The sequence below is a fragment of the Piliocolobus tephrosceles genome, chromosome Y (genome assembly GCF_002776525.5).
Source record: "Piliocolobus tephrosceles isolate RC106 chromosome Y, ASM277652v3, whole genome shotgun sequence".
Classification (NCBI taxonomy): domain Eukaryota; kingdom Metazoa; phylum Chordata; class Mammalia; order Primates; family Cercopithecidae; genus Piliocolobus; species Piliocolobus tephrosceles.
The window spans coordinates 21639666-21661825 of NC_045456.1; positions in this window are offsets into that span (position 1 = coordinate 21639666).

Genomic DNA, 22160 nt, shown 5'->3' on the forward strand with positions numbered 1-22160 from the left:
CAACTTTATTTTGAAGAACCAGCAAGTCGAGAAGACAGAAGAGTGCCGTCCTAAAAAGCCACCTTTAAAAAAAAAAATTATTATTATACTTTAAGTTCTGGGATACATGTGCAGAATGTACAGGTTTGTTACATAGGTGTACATGTGCCATGGTGGTTTGCTGCACCCATCAACCCATCATCTAGGTTTTAAGCCCCACAGGCATTAGGTATTTATCCTAATGCTCTCCCTCCCTTTGCCCCCCACCCCGCAACAGGCCCCGGTGTGTGATGTTCCCCTCCTTGTGCCCATGGGTTCTCACTGTTCAGCTCCCACTTATGAGTGAGAACATGTGGTGCTTGGTTTTCTGTTCCCGTGTTAGTTTGCTGAGAATGATGGTTTCCAGCTTCATCCATGTCCCTGCAAAGGACGTGAACTCATTCTTTTTTATGGCTGCATAGTATTCCATGGTGTATACGTGCCACATTTTCTTTATCCAGTCTATCACTGATGGGCATTTGGGTTGAAACAACCATCTTAATAGAAATTTAGGCTCCTTTTATGCTAGGGGGAGAGGGAGGGTGATAGAGGGCAGGAGGTGAGCAATGACTGTAGACATCTGGGCAGCTGTTATGGTCCAGGGGGCCTTGTGGAACTTCCTCGTCCTTGGTCAGGTCACAGTGCTCTTACAAATCTTTGACATAGCATTGTTCCTTCTGTGTACATCCTCCTGATCCCCTTGGGGGTTATTTTTGGGAAGGGACTACGATCATTCTTGCTTTAAAGTTAAACCATAATCTGAATGCATGATTAGCTTGGCCTAATTGTAGGAATGAGCAAACGCAGTTAGCTTGTGAGGTAAGAAGCAAGACGGAGTGAACAGTGTTAGATTTTTCTCACTATTAGACTCACACATAGGTTCTTGGCTAAAGAAGCACATGACCAACACATTCTCTCTCTCTCTCTTTTTTTTTTTTTTGAGACAGAGCTTCGCTCTTGTCCCCCAGGCTGGAGTGCAATGGTGCGATCTTGGCTCACTGCAAGCTCCGCCTCCCCGGTTCAAGCGATTGTCCTGCCTCAGCCTCCTGAGTAGCTGGGATTACAGGCACCCGCCACCATGCCTAGCTAATTTTTTGTATTTTTAGTAGAGACAGGGTTTCACTATGTTGACCAGGCTGGTCTCGAACCCCTGACCTCAAATGATCCACCCGCCTCGGCCTCCCAAAGTGCTGGGATTACAGGTGTGAACCACCATGCCCGCCCCAACACGTTCTCTTGTTAGAGGCATTTGAACCAGAGCAACTCCATCTTGAACAGGAGCTGGATAAAATGAGGCTGAGAACTGCTGGGCTGCATTCCCAGGAGGTTAGGCATTCTTAGTCACAGAATGAGATAGGAGGTCAGCACAAGATACAGGTCATAAAGACCTTGCTGATAAAACAGGTTGCAGTAAAGAAGCCGGCCAGAACCCACCAAAACCAAGATGGTAACGAGAGTGACCTCTGGTCATCCTCACTACTCATTATATCCTAATTCTATTTTTTTTTTTTTTTTTTTTTTTGAGACGGAGTCTTGCTCTGTCGCCCGGGCTGGAGTGCAGTGGCCGGATCTCAGCTCACTGCAAGCTCCGCCTCCCGGGTTCATGCCATTCTCCTGCCTCAGCCTCCCGAGTAGCTGGGACTACAGGCGCCCGCCACCTCGCCTGGCTAGTTTTTTTTTTGTATTTTTAGTAGAGACGGGGTTTCACCGTGTTAGCCAGGATGGTCTCAATCTCCTGACCTCGTGATCCACCCATCTTGGCCTCCCAAAGTGCTGGGATTACAGGCTTGAGCCACCGCGCCCGGCCTATATCCTAATTCTAATAAATTTGCTTCTCAAAGATACTCCCACAAGTGCCATGACAGTTTACAAATGCCATGGCAGCATCCAGAAGTTACCATATATTGTCTAAAAGGGGAGGAACCCTCAGTTATAGAAACTCCCATTTCCCAGAAAACTCTTACATTTAGCATATAATATGGTGTTTAGATTATATGCTAAATGCCCTTTGTTTAGCATATGATCAAGAAATAACCATAAGTTTACTCAGTCAAGCAGCCCATGCTTCTGTTCTGTCTGTAGAGTAGCCATTGTTTTATTCCTTTACTTTCTTTCCTTTTTTTTTTTTTTTCCCTGAGACAAGATGTCACTCTGTCACCCAGGGCGGAGTCCATTGGCACAATCAGAGTTCACTGCAGCCTCAACCTGTTGAACTTAAGCAGTCCTCCCACCTCGGTCTCCCAAGTAGCTGGGACCACAGGTGCACGCCACCACACCCAGCTAATTTTTGTATTTTTGGTGGAGACGGAGTTTTGTCTTGTTGGCAAGGCTGGTTTCAAACTCTTGAGCTCGAGCATTCTGCCCGTCTCAGCCTCCCAAAGTGTTGGCATTACAGGCATGAGCCACCCTGCCCAGCCCTTTTACTTTCTTAATAAACTTGCTTTCACTCTGTGGACTCATCCTGAATTTTTTCTTGCATGAGATCCAAGAACTCTCTTGGGGTTTGAATTGGGACCCCTTTCTAGTAACACCTGGACTCCTCTGTTCAGATGGCATCACTCCCTCCAGCAAACCCGGAGTGTTCAAACTCTTTTCCATCCATCCTTTCCTCTCAAGGCAAAGAGGCAACTTGGCTGTTCTTATAGACACACAGATAGGAGATGTAGGAATTCATAGGCAGGTGTTAGATCTATTGATAAACAAGATGGCAGCTTGTTTTGCTGCTTAGATATAAAAGATGCCGTTGCTTGCTTGTGAAAAAGAATGAAGCGTGTTCCTGGAGTTCACCAATACGGCATGGACTTTATCTCCTTATCAGTATCAGTCAGTGCAAGACGGTCCAACCTCTGGGTGCCAAGACACGCACTCATTTTCCCAGTGGCGTGCTCTTATCCCTTGAGCCTGCTTTCCCACCTGCTATGGTTTGGATCTGTGTTCCGACCCAAATCTCATGTCAAATTGTCATCCCCAGTGTTGGAGCTGGGGCCCGGTGGGAGATGGTTGGGTCATGGGGATGGTTTTTCATGAATGGTCTAGCATCCTCTTCTGGGTGCTGTTCTCATGCTAGTGAGTGAGTTCTCACAAGATCAAGTTGTTTAATAGTGTGTGGCACCTCCCTTCTCACTTGCTCTCTTGCTCTCTTGCTCCTGTTCTAACCATGTAAGATGCACCTGCTTCCCCTTTGCCTTCCACCATAATTGTAAGTTTCCTGAGGCTTCCCTAGTCAGGCTTCCTGTGCAGCCTGCAGAACTGTGAACCGATTAAACCTCTTTTCTTTATCAATTACCCAGTCTCAGGTATTTCTTTATAGCAGTGAAAGAAGAGCCGAATACACCACCCATTGAGCAGATTGGAAGTGCAAGAAAACTAGCACGTGCCCCCATCCTCGAAGCAGCCTCAGCCAACACATATTGGGAAATGACAGAAAAAGACCCCAGTCTTCCTCAGTCCTCGGGTGGGATGACCCTGAGGCTCCAAGCTCTCATTGCAGTGGCTGGCTTCATAATATCTTCTACTCTCTGTCTTCCTTCCCTCTCCCCTGCCACCCTCCCCAAACACAAAGGCTTTGTAGTAAAATCGTGGTCTCAAGGTCTGCTTTCACCTCCTTGAAATCTAGACTTTCTGTGCTTCCAGAAAACATGTTGAAACGTTACCTGTCAATTAAATTCTGGGAAGCCTGGGTGTATCACAGTTTGAATCGTACAGAGAGACACCATGAAGAGCCTGGAGTTTGGTGAACTTTGTTGAAACCCCTCCTTCACTCTCCTGGTTGAATCCAATCCAGTCCTCATGTCCTCATGAGTTCATTTTCATTTCCTAAATGACATCCATGGAAAAATAATGGGGAGAGAGGAAAGCACAATTTTACATTTGTATCTGACAGGCTCTGAAAGGGAGCCAGAGAATGTAGTTAGCATCCACAAATTATGGAAGAAGATATTTCCCATCTTCTTAACACACACAGCACTTCTAAGGGGCATGCAAAAACCCCAGTGGTCTTTCAATGTCCCCCACATCTTAGCACACATAAATATTTACATCTCTCCTATCAAGAAACAAATATGCATGCATATCATTATTTTGGAGATATAGCGTGAGCACTTTGTTTGCAAGAAACAAATATGCATGCATATCATTTTGGAGATATAGCGTGAGCACTTACATTTTTTACAGGAAACAAATATGCATGCATGTCATTATTTTTGGAGATATAGTGAATGCACTTTTCAGTTACATACTCCAAATGGTTTGCTACACTGAAAGTGGTTATCATTACCCTTAATTTCTGCAAGGAATAAGCAAGTATGTCCTGGTGGCACATTGCTACGAATAAAGCAGACTATGTCAGGGCTACGGGAGTTCTATGGAAAGCATGAGCCACAACATGGTTTTTCCTGTCTCTTGTTCGTGATGCTTATTCATAACAGGAGAGAAGAGGATATTGGCTTCATTCATGTCCTTGATTTATGATGGAATCCATAGGAATCTGCCGTCTTGGGCGAATGAGCAATACCTGAAGGAATGTCCTATGTGATACTGAGCTATGCCACCACCCAAAATACGACTTAGGAGACCAAGATTGCGATTTTTATAAAAAGCTCGTAAGCAATCATTGGTGTTAGTGTTTTGTTTGTTTGTTTTTGTTTTTGACAGAGTCTCACTCTGTCACCCAGGCTGGAGTGCAGTGACATGATTTGGGCTCACTGCACACTGCAACCTCCATCTCCCAGGCTAAACCAATTCTCATGCCCCAGCCTCCCAAGTAGCTGGGAGTACAGGTGTGTGCCACCGCACCTGGCTCATTTTTGCATTTTCCTTTAAGTAGAAATGGGGTTTCACCATGTTGGCCAAGCTGGTCTCAAACTCCAGGCCTCAAGTGATCCACCTGCCTTGGCCTCCCAATGTGTCGGGATTACGGGCATGAGCCACTGCACCTGGCCAGTGTATGTTTGTAAGGTTCACCCACATTGTAGCATGTGTCAGTACTTGAAACCTTTTTCTGCCTGAATCACATTCCACTGTATGGATATGCCATATTTTGTTAAATCCGTTCATCGGCTGAGGGATGTTTGGGTTACCTCCACTTTTTGGCTATTGTGAGTAGTGCAGCTATCAACATTATGTGTACAAATGTACGAGCTATTGGGTGGACACATGTTCTCATTTTTCTCTTGAGTATATGCCCACAAGCAGAATTGCTGGCTCACAGGGTGATGTGGTTTGGCTGTGTTCCCACCCAGATCTCATCTTGAATCCCCACGTGTTGTGGGAGGTAATTGAATCATGCAGGCGGGTTTTTCCTATGCTGTACTCATGGTAGTGAATAAGTCTCATGAGATCTGATGGTTTTATAAAGGGGCATTTTCCTGCACAAGCTCTCTCTTTGCCTGCCACCATCCATGTAAGACGTGAGTTCCTCCTTGCCTTCTGCCATGATTATAAGGCCTGCCCAGTCACATAGAACTGTAAGTTCATTAAACCTCTCTTTCTTCTGTTAATTGCCCAGTTTTGGGTACGTCTTTATCAGCAGTATGAAAACAGACTAATACTTATGGTATGCCTTCGGTTAACCTTTTGAGGAAACATCAGACTCTTCCATCTCTGTATCTTTCCAATTTCAATCTAAACGGACTCCAATCTGACTCTTAGACTCCACTCCCATGGGAAATGCGATCTCGGCTATTATTGCAGTTCCCTGGCCTCCCGAGAGTCTCCTAAGAATTTGGGTCACGCTCCATTTTCAGCCGATTTGAAAACTGGTCCATCATGGTCTCTGCTCTGAAAAGCTTCATTCTCATCCCACCTCCTGCCCCAGCTTCCAGCAGCCTCCCTTAAAATTCTGGGGATGCAGATATCTGTGCTGAGGCTGAGAAGCCAGGAGCCTGGAGACCAGTGTCCGTGGGCAGGTGCAGTAGAACCAGCTGGCCATGCACCAAAATTCCTGTGACCCTGGTACTGTGCTGTCTGCGCTGAGAGCTGGCCACCTGCTCAGGCGTCCCTGGATCTTACACTGGATAACTGGATAAGTAAGAAATAATTATTTAATTGTTAAGCCACAGAAATTCCAGGGCTCATGTGTTATAGCCAGTCATTTCTCATGAACTAATGCAGTAGATGGCTTGGATCAACCCCCGCTGATGGGATGCTGCTTCTCTTCTCGGTTGGTGGAAAAACAATTTCCATCAGTCTCTCTGTGTGTGTGTGTCTTTTTTTTTCTCTCTCTCTCTCTCTCTGTATTCCTTTCCCTTTCTGTCTCCATCTCCCCTTCCCTGACTCTTCTGGCCCCTCCCTACCGTTGTAAGATAAAATACCAGGTTGCATGTGGTAACGTACGTGTGTAATCCTAGCACTCTGGGAGACTAAGGCAGGAGGATTTCTTGAGTTCAAGAGTTCAAGACCACCCTGGACAACATAGTGATACCTCATCTCTATAAAACAAACAAACAAACAAACATATTAGCTGGGCATGGTGGCACATGACTGTGATTTTAGCTGGTCTGGAGGCTGAGGTGGGAGGATTGCTTGCCCCCAGGAAGTCAAGGCTGCAGTGAGCTGTGATGGCACCACTTCTTTCTAGCCTGGGTGACAGAACAAGACCCCCATTTCAAAAAAAAAAAAAAAAGACACAACATCATCAAAAATAATACCTAAATATAAAAGTTTGTATGCTGAAAAGTCTGCCACAGCAAGCAGGCTTTAAAACTCCAACATCTATCTGAACACAGGAAGCATGTGTTTTTCATTTCACTGCTCTCAGATCTGAAAACGATGACAGGTGGCCACGGTGCTTCACATCCCCTTGCAGGGGTACACACACCTTTTTTTTTTTTTTTTTTTTTTTTTTTTTTTTTTTGGAATCTCACTCTGTCACCCAGGCTGGAGTGTAGTGGTGAGATCTTGGCTCACTGCAAACTCTGCATCCTGGGTTCACGCCATTTCTCCTGCCTCAGCCTCCCGAGTAGCTGGGACTACAGGCGCCGGGCCATCATGCCAGGCTACTTTTTTGTATTTTTAGTAGAGGCAGAGTTTCACCATGTTGATCAGGCTGGACTCGAACTCCTGACCTCGTGATCCTCCTGCCTCGGCCTCCCAAAGTGCTGGAATGACAGGAGTGAGCCACTGCGCCCGGCCTCGGTGAAAACCTCAGAGGCAGGCCGCATATTCCCTGCAGAGCCGGTAGGTGGCGCAGCCAGATAAGCATTAAATCACAGCTCACTCTCCCCATCAGAATCTAGAGGGTAACCCCAAACCTGAGAATTTGGTCAGATCCCCACACACACAGGCATCATCATTCTTCAGCGCCATTATGAAGGGTTCCTCTCCCACCGTTAAAGGAAACTAACACATAGTCTTCTGAAACAGCCAGTCAAAAACTCTGTGATGCAGGAAAGAAAAAAAAAAAAGGATGATTACAGAATAAATATTTACATTTCTGCCTGTAACACAGACTCTGAAGCATTGGAATAATGAGGACTTCCACACTGCAAATGGGCATCAAAATCTAGCTTTAGACTTGAAAAATGAAGATTTGTGTCAAAGAAAGGGAACATTTCAAACACCACATTTATGTTTGACCCATATATATATGTATATACGTAATTTTAGCTGGTCTGATATATTATTTAATGTTATATTATAATATATAATAGATTGTAATACATATTGTATATAATATAATAGATTATATTATATATTTGTTTGTCTTGAGACAGAGTCTCACTCTGTTGCCCAGGCTGGAGTGTTACGGAGCAATCTCGGCTCACTGCAGTCTCCGCCTCCTGGGTTCAATCGATTCTCCTGCCTCAGCCTCCCAAGTAGTTAGGACTATAGGCGCCCGCTTCCATTCCCTGCTAATTTTTGTATTTTTAGTAGAGATGGGGTTTCACCATGTTGGCCAGGCTGGTCTCGAACTCCTGACTTCAGGTGATCCACCTGCCTCTGCCTCCCAAAGTGTTGGGATTACAGGCGTGAGCCACTGCGCCTGGCCAGTATCTTTATACCCTTCTGGAAACAGAACATGTTCCTTCCCTTAATAACACTGAATTATGTCAACAGTTCTCCCCCAAGTAATGCACGGGTTTAAATCACACGGGTGATTTCACCTTGCTGCCCCCACTACTTCATTTGAAAAAGGGATACAGTCATGCCTACGTGACAGGCAGTGGCTCTATGTAAAAAGTTTTAACACACAGGAACACCATTAAATGGTTAGTGACTAACCTGTATTTCCTGTTTTTGTTTCTTGTTTTTCCCAGATATCCCCACTGGCCTGAATGAGACCTCAGGGTGTCTCATTCTTACTTTATCTGACAATCGCTCTGATGGTCAAGAAGGTTGACCACATGGGAATTCTTAAATCAAGGCACATGATTGTTATAAAGAATAGACACCGAGGTGGGCGGATCACCTGAGGTCAGGAGTTTGAGACCAGCCTGGCCAGTATAGTGAAACCCCATCTCTACTGAAAATACAAAAATTAGCCAGATGTGGTGGCAAGTGCCTGTAATCTCAGCTACTGAGGAGGCCGAGGCAGGAGAATCGCTTGAACCTGGGAAACGGAGGTTGCAGTGAGCTGAGATCACGCCACTGCACTCCAGCCTGGGCAACAGAGCGAGACTCCATCTCAAAAAAAACAAAAAAGTTGTTGTCAAATGTCCCAGCGGATAAAACCATGAGATCTTCTTGATCTGCCTGTCTTTTTGGAAAGGCATGGGGTTGAGACAGAGGGACAGCTTGTCTTAAAGGAATGAAAGGAGAAGAGTTAAGTTTGTTTGAACTTTTCTTCTCCAACTCAGCGTTTTCATCCAAGCTGTCCCAGGGCAAGTACGTGACAATAATCTACATCCGCTTTCACCCCCCACCCAGGATATTCTCTACTTTTCGGTAGGTTGGAAAGCCATCCTGAATAATGATTATAGAAAGTAAAGTAAACTGGCTGGGTGCTGTGGCTCATGCCTATAATCCCAGCACTTTTGGAGGCCAAGGCAGGTGGATCACACGAGGTCAGTAGTTCGAGACCAGCCTGGTCAACATGGCAAAACCTCATCTCCACTAAAAATACAAAAATTAGCCAGGCATGATGGCAGGTGCCAGTAATCACAGCTACTTGGGAGGCTGAGGCAGGAGAATCGCTTGAACCTAGGGAGCGGAGGTTGCAGTGAGCCGAAATCACACCAAGGCACTACAGCCTGGGTGAAAGAGCAAAACCCCATCTCAACAAACAAACAAACAAACAAAAAACAAGAAAGCAATGTAAACTCTCCTAGACTTAGAGATTTTGCCCTCTTCTCACGATTCAGACACAGACCATCCGTTTTTGTCAGGCAGCTACTCTCCTATCTACATAAAGGGCAAAGCTATAAAATATGGATTGAAGTTGGGTCTTAACACCTCATAATTAAAGATCATTTCAAATGTTAATTGAGAAGCCACAGATTTGCATGCAAATCACAGCAAATGCCATATTCTGTACATAGTAGCCGGAGAAATAAAATATGATTGCATATAACTTATAAGAAAATTTTAAATTGAGACGATAAATTCAATCAGTACACAGTGTTCTATAGCTTCCAAACACTGTATAAAGAAATTTATCGCCGAGTGTGGTGGCTCATGCTACTAATCCCAATATTTGGGGAGGTCAAGGCAGGAGGATCACTTGAACCCAGAAGCTGGAGATCAGCCCTGGAAACATAGCAAGACCCCATCTCTACAAAAAATTAAAAATGAGCTGGGCACAGTGGTGCGCACCTATAGCACCGGCTACTTGGGAGGCTGAGGTGAAAGGTTAGCTTGATCCTCTGAGGTCAAGTCTGCGAGGAACCATGACTGCATCACTACACTCCAGCCTAGGTGACAGAGCAAGACCTTATCTCAAAACACAAAGAAACAAACAAAAGAGAAAGCAAAAAATGTGTGATAATAATTCAACTTTTTCCAAGTGAAAAGGCCTTTCCTTTCCAAGACACGGAGGCAGGAAGAAATATTAACTTATTTGAGATGTCAGTTGAAACAGCCTACAATATCAAAAAGCAATGTGCAGCCCTTAACAAAACTCCCCTCAAACCGATGCTGAAACCACTAGTCAACAAATTCAGTTTGATTCGACTTAATTTCAAAATTTTTTAATGTTGCCGGGCACGGTGTGGCTCATGCCTGTAATCTCAGCACTTTGAGATGCCGAGGCAGATCGATCACCCGAGGTCAGAAGTTTGAGACCAGCATGGCCAGCATGGTGAAACCCCATCTCCACTAAAAATGCAAAACTTAGCCAGGCGTGGTCGTGCCTGTAATCCCAGCTACTCAGGAGGCTGAGGCAGGAGAATCGCTTGAACCTGGAAGGCAGAGGTTGCAGTGAGCCGAGATCATGCCACTGCACTCCAGCCTGGGTGACAGAGTAAGACTCCATCTCAAAACAAAAACAACAAAAACAAACCAAAAAAACAAGTTAATTAGAATGCATGGCCAATGTTGTGTTTCCCAACTCTGTTGGTTTTCATATTTTTTTCCACAAACTAAATAAAAATGAAAACAAAGCTTAAAGCTAAAAAGCATATCCATTTAGACAGTCTGGAAATATATACTCATTGTTGAAACAACACTGAGAGGTTGTGCATATTTCTTTGGTCGTTTTTGTCATCTGAATCTATGACTGACTGGTTCCCGCTCTGCTATTTTAGAAATAAAATGTCCTTTCTTCTCTCATTCCTTTGGTTTTGTCACCAACCTGTATTTGCTGGAATAAGGTAGTAAAAAACATACACTAAAGTCTCAACTCCCCATCAGCTCTGCTAACTTATTACTAGTTTTCACACATACTGAGTTTAATGAATCTGTGTTTTGGAACGAAGCAGTTACCTTAGGAACCTGAGAGATGTTTCTGGCCGGGCGCGGTGGCTCACGCCTGTAATCCCAACACTGGGAGGCCGAGGCGGGTGGATCACAAGGTCGGGAGATCGAGACCATCTTGGCCAACATGGTGAAACCTCGTCTCTACTAAAAATACAAAAATTAGCTGAGTGTGGTGGCACGCGCTTATAATCCCAGCTACTTGGGAGGCTGAGACAGGAGAATCGCTTGAACCCAGGAGGCAGAGGTTGCAGTGAGCTAAGATTGTGCCACTGCATTCCAGCCTGGTGACAGAATGAGACTCCGGCTCAGGAAAAAAAAAAAAAACTAGAGAGATGTTTCCTTGTAAAACCACCCCATTCTAAAAAGCAGCTGGGTGACATCTGCTTCCTTGTAAAGATAACTCTTTGTAGTGTGAGCTCCTCTGTTCAGAGATAAAAAATGCTGCACACCTAACATGTTAGTTTAAATTTATTAATAGCATCTACATAAAATCTTAGCTATTTTACACAACACAGCCCTGTATCATCTTTGAAATAATTTGAGCAAATAGTAAAAAGACATTTCCCAAAGACAACAACACTGGCAGGCTAAAGAAAAGCAGAAACCATGAACTAAGAAAGTAAAATGCTTTTGAACCTCTAAGCAACTCCTGCTACTACAGAAACATCCGTTTTCGTCCATTGGGTTTGATCGGTTTTTATCACTGGCTTTTTGTTTTGCCTAAATTAGCAAATATAGCAAGTCCGTTTATGCCTCAGTTAAGCTGCAGTCTTAACCTCACTAAAAATAATAACATATTAGGAAAAACTATCAGAAAAAACAATAACTGTTATTTTGACACATGTCCACGTCTCCAGCCCAACACAAAGGCACACATAAAGAGGGACTGGACACAAATCCATACCAGAAACTTGATTTGGTTTACAAACTTGATTTTATAACCCAAATCTTTTTTGTTTTTGAGATAGAGCCTCACTCTGTCGCCCAGGCTGGAGTGCCCTGTGCAATCTCAGCTCACTGCAACCTCCGCCTTCCGGGTTCCAGCAATTCTCCTGCCTCAGCATCCCGAGTGACTGGGACTACAGGCTCATTCCACCATGGCCAGCTAACTTTCGTATTTTTAGTAGAGATGAGGTTGCACCATGTTGGTCAGGCTGGTCTTGAACTCCTGACCACAGGTGACCACTGTGGCCTCCCAAAGTGCTGGGATTACAGGCATGAGCCACCAAGCCCAGCTGCAGCCCGAATCTTGATTTTTGACCCTGATTGGACCCACAGATTTGGAAATGAGAAGTGATTACAGAGTTGGAGCCTTGGAGGGAGAGAGGGTGTCACATGTGAGCAGGGGCATGGAGAAACGGTGGTCAAAATCTTGATTTTGACCAAGATTTTTTCCAAATCTTGATTTTTGACCTTGATTTGTAAACCAAATCAGTTTTTGGCTTTTTGGGTTTTTTTTTTCTGCTTTTTTGTTTTTTGTTGTTTGAGACGGAGTCTCACTCTGTCGCTCAGGCTGGAGTGTAGTGACGTAATCTTGGCTCACTGCAACCTCTACCTCCTGGGTTCAAGCAATTCTCCTGCTTCAGCCTCCCAAGTAGCTGGGACAACAGGTGCCTGCCACCACACCCAGCTAATTTTTGTGTTTTAGTAGAGACAGGGTTTCACCATGTTGGCCAGGTTGGTCTTGAACTGCTGACCTCCAGCAATCCATCCACCTCAGCCTCCCAAAGTGCTGGGATTATAGGCGTGAGACACCACACCCGGCCAAATGAGTTTCATATAGCAAATTGTGAAAGCTGGTCACTGGATCACCTGAGTTTGAATTATTTTCAATGTCGATGACCTAACATGCAGATCCAGGAGACAGAGCCAGGACCCAGGATTTTCAGTCCTCCAAAGGAGCCCAGGATTGTAAAGAATTTGGGCAAGTTTCCTCTGGTTAAAAAACAAAATGCATGTTTCAGCATTCAAAGTGAAACAGAGGAAAAGCACTTATTATTCAATTACTTTAGGTGATTGAATCAAGCCAGAGATAGATACCGTCCAAAAACTCTTGGGAAAGATGTTCCATCTTCTCTGTGGAATGCTGGACCTATCCCAAAGTTCTCCAGGGATACCCTGAAGAGTTGTAGCACATTCAAGAAAGTGCACACATTTCTTCAATAAACAGACCCAGAGATAGCTGGAGCAGATTCTGGTCAGCCCATGAGCAGCTCTTACTCACACAGATACTGAGCCAATCAGAAATGATAAAATCCTTCCAATACTCCTAATCACCCAGTAATGAAGTGGTCAATGGGGGACTTTCCCTGCCCTCATCTGCCTGCCCCAGGACTCACGGTTCATCTTGTCCATGAGTTTCTACATGCAACTATGAGCTAAAATAAAAACACACCAGCCCAGGCACCGTGGCTCATGTCTGTGAGCACTTTGGGAGGCCAGGCAGATCACTTGAGGTCAGGAGTTCGAGACTAGCCTGGCCAGCATGGAGAAACCTCATCTCTACTAAAAATACAAAAATTAGTTGGGTGTGGTAGTGGGTGCCTGTAGTCCCAGCTACTCGGGAGGCTGAGGCAGGAGAATCACTTGAACCCAGGAGGTGGAAGTGGCAGTGAGCTGAGATTGCACCACCGCACTCCAGCCTGGGTGACAGAGTGAGACTATGTCTCAAAAACAAAAACAAACAAAGAAAACCCAGATACACAGATTAAAAAGGAGAAGTCCTAATCACTCATAGTAAATCAATAGATTACTGTCCCCGTTAGAAGCTCTGCATCTCAGGACCAAACAACCGCAAGCCATATATGGAAAGAGCATTTAGTAGTTCACACATTGTGATTTAGGAAGCAACCACTTCTCTGATTCTAAAATAATTCACTCTAGGGAGAGTGGCTGCACTGAAACATTGCCTTCCCACCGGGTTTAGTTCAAGAAGTCACTCAGGGATGAGGAAAATGAAGGCTGTGTACCTGACTGCAGGATTAAGCAGCAGAAACAGCATTTTATTTTTATTTTTATTTTTGAGACACAGTCTCGCTCTGTTGCCCAGGCTGGAGTGCAGTGGTGTGTTCTTGGCTCACTGCAGCCTCCACCTCCTGGGTTCGGCATGTAGGCCAGGCTGATCTCCAACTCCTGACCTCAAATGATTCACCCGCCTCAGCCTCCCAAAGTGCTGGGATTACAGGCGTGAGCCACCGCACCCAGCCACTAGCTTCTAATAACAATAATTCTACTCTCTACTTCTATGAGCTCAACTTTTTTTTAGCTCCCACTTATGAGTGAAAACATGGGGTATTTATCTTTCCATGCCTGACTTTTTTCACTGAAAATAATGTCTTCCAGTTTCATCTGCATTGTTGCAAATGGGAGAATTTCGTTTTTTCTGGCCAAATAGTATTCCATGATGTATAGATAATCACATTTTCTTTATCTAGTCATCTGTTAATGAACATCTTAGCTATTATGAAGAGTGTTGCAATAAACTTGGGGGTGCAGATATCTCTTGAATAGACAGACTTTCTTTTAAGGAATGTGTAAAGTAGTAAGATTACGGAATCATATGGCAGTTCTCGTTTGAGTTTTTTGAGAAAATGCCATGTGGTTTTCCATCCTAGCTGTATTCATTTACATTCCCACCAACAGTGTATGAGTTTCCGTTTGTCCCAGTCCTCACCAGCATTTTTTACTTTTTGTCTCTTTTTTTTTTTTTTTTTAGACGGAGTCTCGCTCTGTCACCCAGGCTAGAGTGCAGTGGCGTGATCTCAGCTCACTGCAAGCTCCGCCTCCCGGGTTCACGCCATTCTCCTGCCTCAGCCTCCGGAGTAGCTGGGACTACAGGCGCCCGCCACCTCGCCCGGCTAGTTTTTGTGTATTTTTTAGTAGAGACGGGGTTTCACCCCGTTAGCCAGGATGGTCTCGATCTCCTGACCTCGTGATCCGCCGGTCTCGGCCTCCCAAAGTGCTGGGATTACAGGCTTGAGCCACCGCGCCCGGCCTTGTCTCTTTGATAATAGTGAATCTAACTAGGATGAGTTGGCCATGAGTCTGTCTTTTTTGGGTGAAATTTGTATTCAGATCCTTTTTTTTTTTTTTTTTTTTTTAAGACAGAGTCTCACTCTGTCCCCCAGGCTTGGCACCATCTCGACTCACTGCAACCTCCGCCTCCCAGGTTCAAGTGATTCTCCTGCCTCAGCCTCCCAAGTAGCTGGGATTACAGGTGCCCGCCACTACACTCAGCTAATGTTTTATATTTTTAGTACAGACAGGGTTTTGCCATGTTGGCCAGGCTGGTCTGGAACTCCTGACCTTAGGGGATCCACCTGCCTCAGCCTCCCAAAGTGCTGGGATGACAGGCGTGAGCCACCACGCCCGGCCCCTTTGGAAATTTTTAAATTAGATTACTGCTTTTACTCTTGAGTTGTTTGAGATCCTTGTAATTTTAGAGATTCATCCCCTGTCAGATGAGTAATTACTGTCTCCCAAATATTTGTAAATACTTTCTCCTATTCTGCAGCTTGTCTCTCCGCTCAGTTGATTGTTGCCTTTGCTGTGCAGACGCTTTTCTGGTTTAATATAGACCCATTTATCTATGTTGGGCTGTGGTACCTGCGCTTTCGAGTTGTGGCCCACAAAAGTGTGGCCTGGACCAAAGTCCTGAAGCATTTCCTCTTCTTTTAGCTTTAGTCATCTCATGGTTTGGGGTCTTATATTTCAGTCTTTAATTCATGTGGAGTGTGTTTTTGTATATGGTGAGGGATGGGGGCTAGTTTTATTCTTCTGAGTACAGTATCCAGTTTTTCTAGCACCGTTTATTGAATAGAGGGTTCTTTTCCCTGTGTACATTCCTGCTGCTTTTGTCAAAAGTCAGTTGGGTGTAAATCCATGTTTCTTTTCCTGGGATGTCTATTCTGTTCTGTGTCTTCCTACATTAAAAATCACATTCTAGGCCAGGCACAGTGGCTCATGCCTGTAATCCCAGCACCTTGGGAAGCCAAGGTGGGTGGATCACCTGAGGCCAGGAGTTTGAGACCAGCCGGACCAACATGGTGAAAACCGCTCTCTATTAAAAATACAAAAAATTAGCTGGACATGGTGGCGGGCTAATCCCAGCTACTCAGGAGGCTGAGGCAGGAGAATCACCTGAACCCGGGAGGCAGAGGTTGCAGTGAGCCAAGATCGTGCCACCACACCCCAGCCTGGGTGACAGAGCAAGACTCTGTCTCCAAAAAAAAAAAAAAAAAACCAAATTCTATTTGTGACAAAGGAATCGTGGTGTATTGGCTCTGACACCTGCCTTATACCTTTCCACCTGGATGTTCTTTCTGCTCTTGGCTTCACTGTGGGTGTCCGATAAATCGTACAGACAAAATTAAGTTTAACCAGCTGTCTGAAACTTTGGTGTTTCTTCCCCTGAGGAATTTCCCTGAGGAATACCAACTCTTCATGTGCAGAGAAGTGGAAGTAGAGAAATTCAATTATCCCTCTTCTCTCAGCGGATGAACAGCTAGAGGCTGGAAACGCAAGTTCAATTGAAAGTTAGAAGCTGCCGCCCTGGAAATGTGCACACTATCATCGCTGCTGAGCGGGCACCTTTTCGTGCAGCACACTGACAGTTCACCGTGTGGGCACGTGCATACACACACACACAGGTGCGTGCGCACGCACAGACACACACACACAGGCGCGTGCGCACGCACAGACACACACACACACACACACTTGATTTCCTCTTTAAAGTGGCAAGAAGAAGCTGCCTGGCTGCAAGCCCTGCTGGCGTGGGTCATGCCATCCACAAAACTCTTCCCTTGATCCCCACTTTTGCTTGAAAACCTTTCACAGACTGCAGATCCAAGGGAAAGCCATGCCAGCCACCCCGGTATCTGCTGGGAGACCCTGAGGTGGGCTCTCCTCTTTGCCCTCAGCAGGAGGAGGGTCTCCTCCCTCCCACCTGTGTCATCTGGGGGAAGAGCTGTCTCTGGAATGCAAACACCGGGTGGGAGGGTGCAGAGGACAGACTGCATCACCACTTGAGTGCCTGAGGAATTCCTTTTCCCCAGACCCGCACAGCCCTCTGATATTGTGGTACATTTTCCTGGCATCCTCACTCAGCTGCAAATCCATCCTAGACCATAGCAGGGGAGGCTATTTTTACCTGGATCAGGTCATATCTTCTCCTTTGTTCCTGTTTCTGAAGGTCAGGAATGCCTTACCCTCGGGAGCCAGGATCTCAGACAAAGGCTCTCCGACCCTGAAGCTCTTTCTTCTCCCAGAACCGCAGGGCATCGGTGCTGGGGTCACTGCATGCAGGTATATAATTCTCCCTCAGCAGTGCGTCACTGCAGGCAAGCCAAGACTTCTACCAGGCATCGGGGACCAGCTCCTGCTCACCGCTGTTAGGGGCCACAGGTAGTGGAGACAAAAATCAGGGCATGAAAGGCCCGAATTGTGTATTTGCTGGGAAACTGGGTGGTCCCGTTCTTCCATGTCATGGATTCCTGGTGCAAGCCCTACACCCCTGTCCAACACCCCCAGCTCCCTCCCTCCCTGAAAGAGAGTATTCAGGATGCCCAGCTTGGGAGCAACTACCTCCTTTCCCAGTAATTTGGGCTCCTTCGGCCTTCTGTGCTGTGCCCTGACCTGTTCGTGTCTCCACCAGACATCAGCCCTAAACACAGCTCACACTTCAGGAAAAATGTGTGTACACCCACGTGCCGCAATGCCTGTCTCTCCATTCCCCAGGGCTAAGCCCCAAAGAGTAAGAGACGAACGTGGTGTGGAGGGCTTTCTGTGATGCAAGGGCAGAAACCTGGATTCTTCAACTAAGACGTCTGTGTGCATCGCCCTTTATCACGGGACTGTGAGTCTCACACCAAGACGTCTTCCTCGCCCCTTCATCACAGAACCCAGTCTCCCCCTTCCCCTTATGTAAGCTGTGACCCCCGGGCACGGGTGTATGCTTTCTTCCTGCCTGGACCCATCCTGCTTAGTGTCAGCAATGAGTTAGGTGCAACTTGAAACCCCCTTCCCTGTACAAGAGACAGACAGACAGAAGGGGCAGCGTCTCTCCCTTAGCACCTTCATTCTTTGATGAGAATATCGCAGCTCACCCATACCGGGGTGCAGGGTGAGAGTGAGGGAAAGAGGAAAGAAAGGGGACTGCCAAAGAAGGGGTGACATGCAAGACCAGGACGAGAGAGACATCCACCGCTGCGCTGGAGAGAGGGGACTGGGGAAAGCAGAGAGGTGGGAGGGGTGATGGAGAGGCGCGCAGTCGGGGACGCCCGCTCTCCCCGCACCCTCCCCATCTGCAAAGGGAGGCCCCCCGCCCAGCGCCGCAGCCCCTCCCCGCGCGCTCGCCCCCGCGCCTCCTTCCCGCGCCCCCGCGCCCCCCGCCGCCCGTGGACGGCAGCGCGCTGCTGCCCGCGGGGCTGGCGTTTCCACCTGTCACCGCGGCGCCGCCGCCGCCCCAAGTTTTCGGGGGACTTGCCCGGCGCGCCGCCTTCCTCCTGCTCTCCCGCATGGCCGCCGCCCCCTCTTCCCGGCCGCCCCCCGGGGCCCCCATGCCCCCCGCCCAGCCCCGCGGCCGCCGGGCCCGGTGAGCGCCAGCAGCTGGGGTGACCCGGACGGTGGGTGCCCCGCGCGCAGCCGCCTGCACCCGAGCGCGCCGGCCTCCGAGCAGCCACCACTGCCACCACCGCCGCCGCCGAGCAGCCACCCAGGCAGCGTCTGTCCCGGGCACGGAGCATTGCGGATGCGGCGCGGGGCCGGCGCGGGGCTCCGGGCGCGCTCGGGGGTCGTGAGCGCCGCGCCCCGCGCCCCCGCGCGCCCCCCGCCCTCCCGCGCGCCCCGCTGGGGCCATGCAGTCTCTCATCTCGCCGGTGACCAAGGCGATCCTGGTGGCCCTCTTCATCTTCGCCATCCTCCTCATCCTCTATGTGATCCTATGGTACATCTGCCGCGATGTGGACTGCGACCATGGCATCTGAGCGCCGCGGACCCCCGGGGTCGCCACACAGGGGGCGCCCCCAGCGCCAGGGCCATGGGGACTGAGCCGTCCCGCGGTGCCCCCCAGCTCGGCGCCCGCGCCCCCTACTCCGGGCCCCGCCGCCCGCCCTGCACCTCCACCGCCTCCTGGCCTTGACCTTCAGGGACACACCGGAGAGAGCGGGTGAGTGCGTTCGTGCGGGCGCTTTGGGGGGCCACGGCTGGGGAACCCCAACTTCGGGGAGGGAGCTGAATCCGGACGCGGGACTGAACCCGAGGATTCACGGAGCCCGGGGCTCCCCCATGGGGCACGGGAAGCGGCAGGTGCGCGTGCAGAGGGGTGGGCGCAGGCCCTCGCGTGCCCCCTCCAGGTCTGTCCCACCCACCCCCTGGGCGCCTTGGGTTCGAGGAGCATAGGCGCTCCCGCCTGTGGCCGCCACCGGTGCAGCAGAACGCGGGTTCTCAGGTGGGTCCGCTGCGCTATGGCACACCAGGCGCTATCAAGTCCCCAGCCCTCTGCTTCGGCGATGGGGATCCTGCACTCAGGTCCCCTGTAACCTCCACGGACAAACACGGTGAGCGCGGGGCTAGGAACCGAGCGAGGATTATCCACGGCCAAGGGACACCTCTAGGGAGCAATGGAAAACAACATTTAAGCCAGGTCGGAAGACTGTCTGCCTTTGTCACACTTCCAAGCGCCCCCAGGGAAGCCGAAGCCTTGGTGGTGGGGGGAGGAGGTGTCCTCCAAAGTCCTCTGGCCCCTGCTCCAGAGGGGAGAGGGACAGATGTGACAAGGATGAGGCTTTGCCCTACACCAAGTGTGCCGGGCAAGTTTGGGACAGTGAAGCAATCTGTGACTTAAATAAATATCTTCTTAGCTAGAAAAATGCCTCCCTTTGAATATTTCTCTGGGGAAAAAATAGATAAATAAAACGGTAAGGAAAACCACCCAGTTTAAATAGACTGCCAATTGATGCGTGGGTATGGCTGCCTTTGGTAATCAGGGCAGACAGAAGCTGTTTGGGGGCTCACTTCGGATTTGAGGGAGCTCGGCTTGGTGTTATTTATGTTCACGGATTCCTCTCAGATTAACAGTTTCCAGCCACTTATGGGTTAAGGAAACTAAAAATCCTGGGACTTTTTTTTTGGTCCAGGATAATCTATGGATTGCTTGTCCCAGGAATCTTTGGAAATCCAGTGGGACTGCAAATGTCTGATTTGGGATGGTTAGGGTGTGAGTGTCAGTGTGACTGTGTGTGTGTGTCTGTTTTCTGTAGTTAAAATTGGAGTTGACACAGTGAGTGGTTCTGCAGCACCTAACTCATGTCCACAGATGACAGTGTCTGCAAAGGTGGGGGGGGGGCAGGGGGGCGTTAGGGGGAAGAGACACCACTTTCAGAATAACAGATAGGCTTTGAGAAAATGAAAACACTTGCAAAGTCCCCCACATTCTCCATTAAAATACGTTCTCATGGGACTCTGTGGCTGGGTATGTGTATTACATCTCCCAAGATGCCAAGTTTGTCTCTGGAATCTGTTGCCTCTCCTCAACCTGGCCCCCAACTCCCAGGTCACATACCCAAATGTACGATTTTTATAGCTCAGTCCGAAAAGACTCTCTGACACCAGAACGGACCAATATTTTTGAAGTACTGCCTGTGCTCCAGGTACGAAATCAACTGAAAAGAAACATCATGAAAATCCAAAATGGGACGCTTTGCAAATTATTCCCGGCATAGAAGAAAAGGCTACTGGAGATTCACACCAGCACATCCCACCCAGGGGATCCAAAATTATGCCAAGCACATGCCCAGTGGGCTAGTCCAATAGAAAAAGGAAGATTTCATCCAAGAAGCCTGTTTCTCAGGTTAGGATTTGGGAAGAAACAGGGTTATAGAGTCAGCCACTAGCGGGGCTTGTCTGGGAACGGTATGAAAATACAGTTGCAGCTGAAACTAGATGTGAGCCGCTAACCAAGCTCACCCTAAACATGATAGCTGAAGTCCTATTCACATCCGATAATTCCTTAGAGCTTGTACATTCTCAGCGTCTCTTGGATTATTTTTTTACATAAAATTTCCATTCCAATCGAGCACTGTTTATTCAATTTCCCAGAGAATGCCTTTTCATAAATTAGAAACTAGCCATCTACATATTGATTCTATGAATGATTACATTAAATTTCCTGCTTAATAGTCACTGCCACGTCTGCTGAAAGGCTCATCACCAAATGAGAACAAAACGCAGGGATTCAGAATTCAAATGGCAGGGCGCTCACCAAGTCACCAAGTGAACAGCTAATTAACGCTCTTGGAAAAGAACACTCACCCCCATCACATAGCCTTGTCTCCTTCCCCCAGATAGACAAGGCTAGAACCAGAAAGAAACCTTTAGACAAAAGGAAATCACAGTAACTCATGTCTATGTAGCCTCCTGTGTAATCTACAAAAGCCCTTCCGGTGCGGTGTTGCTCCAAATTTACGCCACTGTCCTGGGAAGACGCCAGGTTGGTGCTAACATCCCTGTTTCAGGTACACAAACCAAGGCAGGTAAAAGTGCTTTTGCCCAAGGTCACACAGCAAGTCAGTGCAGAGCTGTCACTGGAAGTGACACAGACTGCCACTTGGAGCTTTTGGCTACAGATTGGGGGGCATTTCTTTCCACGCGTGTGCCTCTTCTCTGTGGTCCTGTTTTATGTCCATCAGTGCACACCGACATCCAACAGTTCTCCAAGGGAGTCCTTAGATCATGGTGACCATTTGGGTATTTCTTTTCTTTTTTTTTTTTTTTTTTTTTTGAGATGGAGTCTTGCTCTGTCGCCCAGGCTGGAGTGCAGTGGTGCAGTCTCGGCTCACTGCATCCTCTGCCTCCCAGGTTCAAGCGATTCTCCTGCCTCAGCTTCCTGAGTAGCTGGGATTACAGGCACGTGCCACTACGCCTGGCTAATTTTTATATTTTTAGTAGAGATGGGGTTTCACCCGTGTTGGCCAGGCTGGTCTCAAACTCCTAACCTCGTGATCTGCCCGCCTCAGCCTCCCAAAGTGCTTAGGATTACAGGTGTGAGCTACTGCTTCTGGCCCGTTTGGGTATTTCACACCTAAAGAAGATAGGAGTATCAATACTAAAGAAGCATGATCACTCAGGATGCTTTCCTGGAACCTAGAAAGATAAGCCCTGACTGGAAAAAAGGACAATCTCAATTAAGCCGGGAAGAGCATGATGACACAGAAACCTCTGCGCTATTATCTTAATTTTCTGTGGACAACCCACACATGCAAGGGTGGTTATGATTACTGTCAAAAGACCTA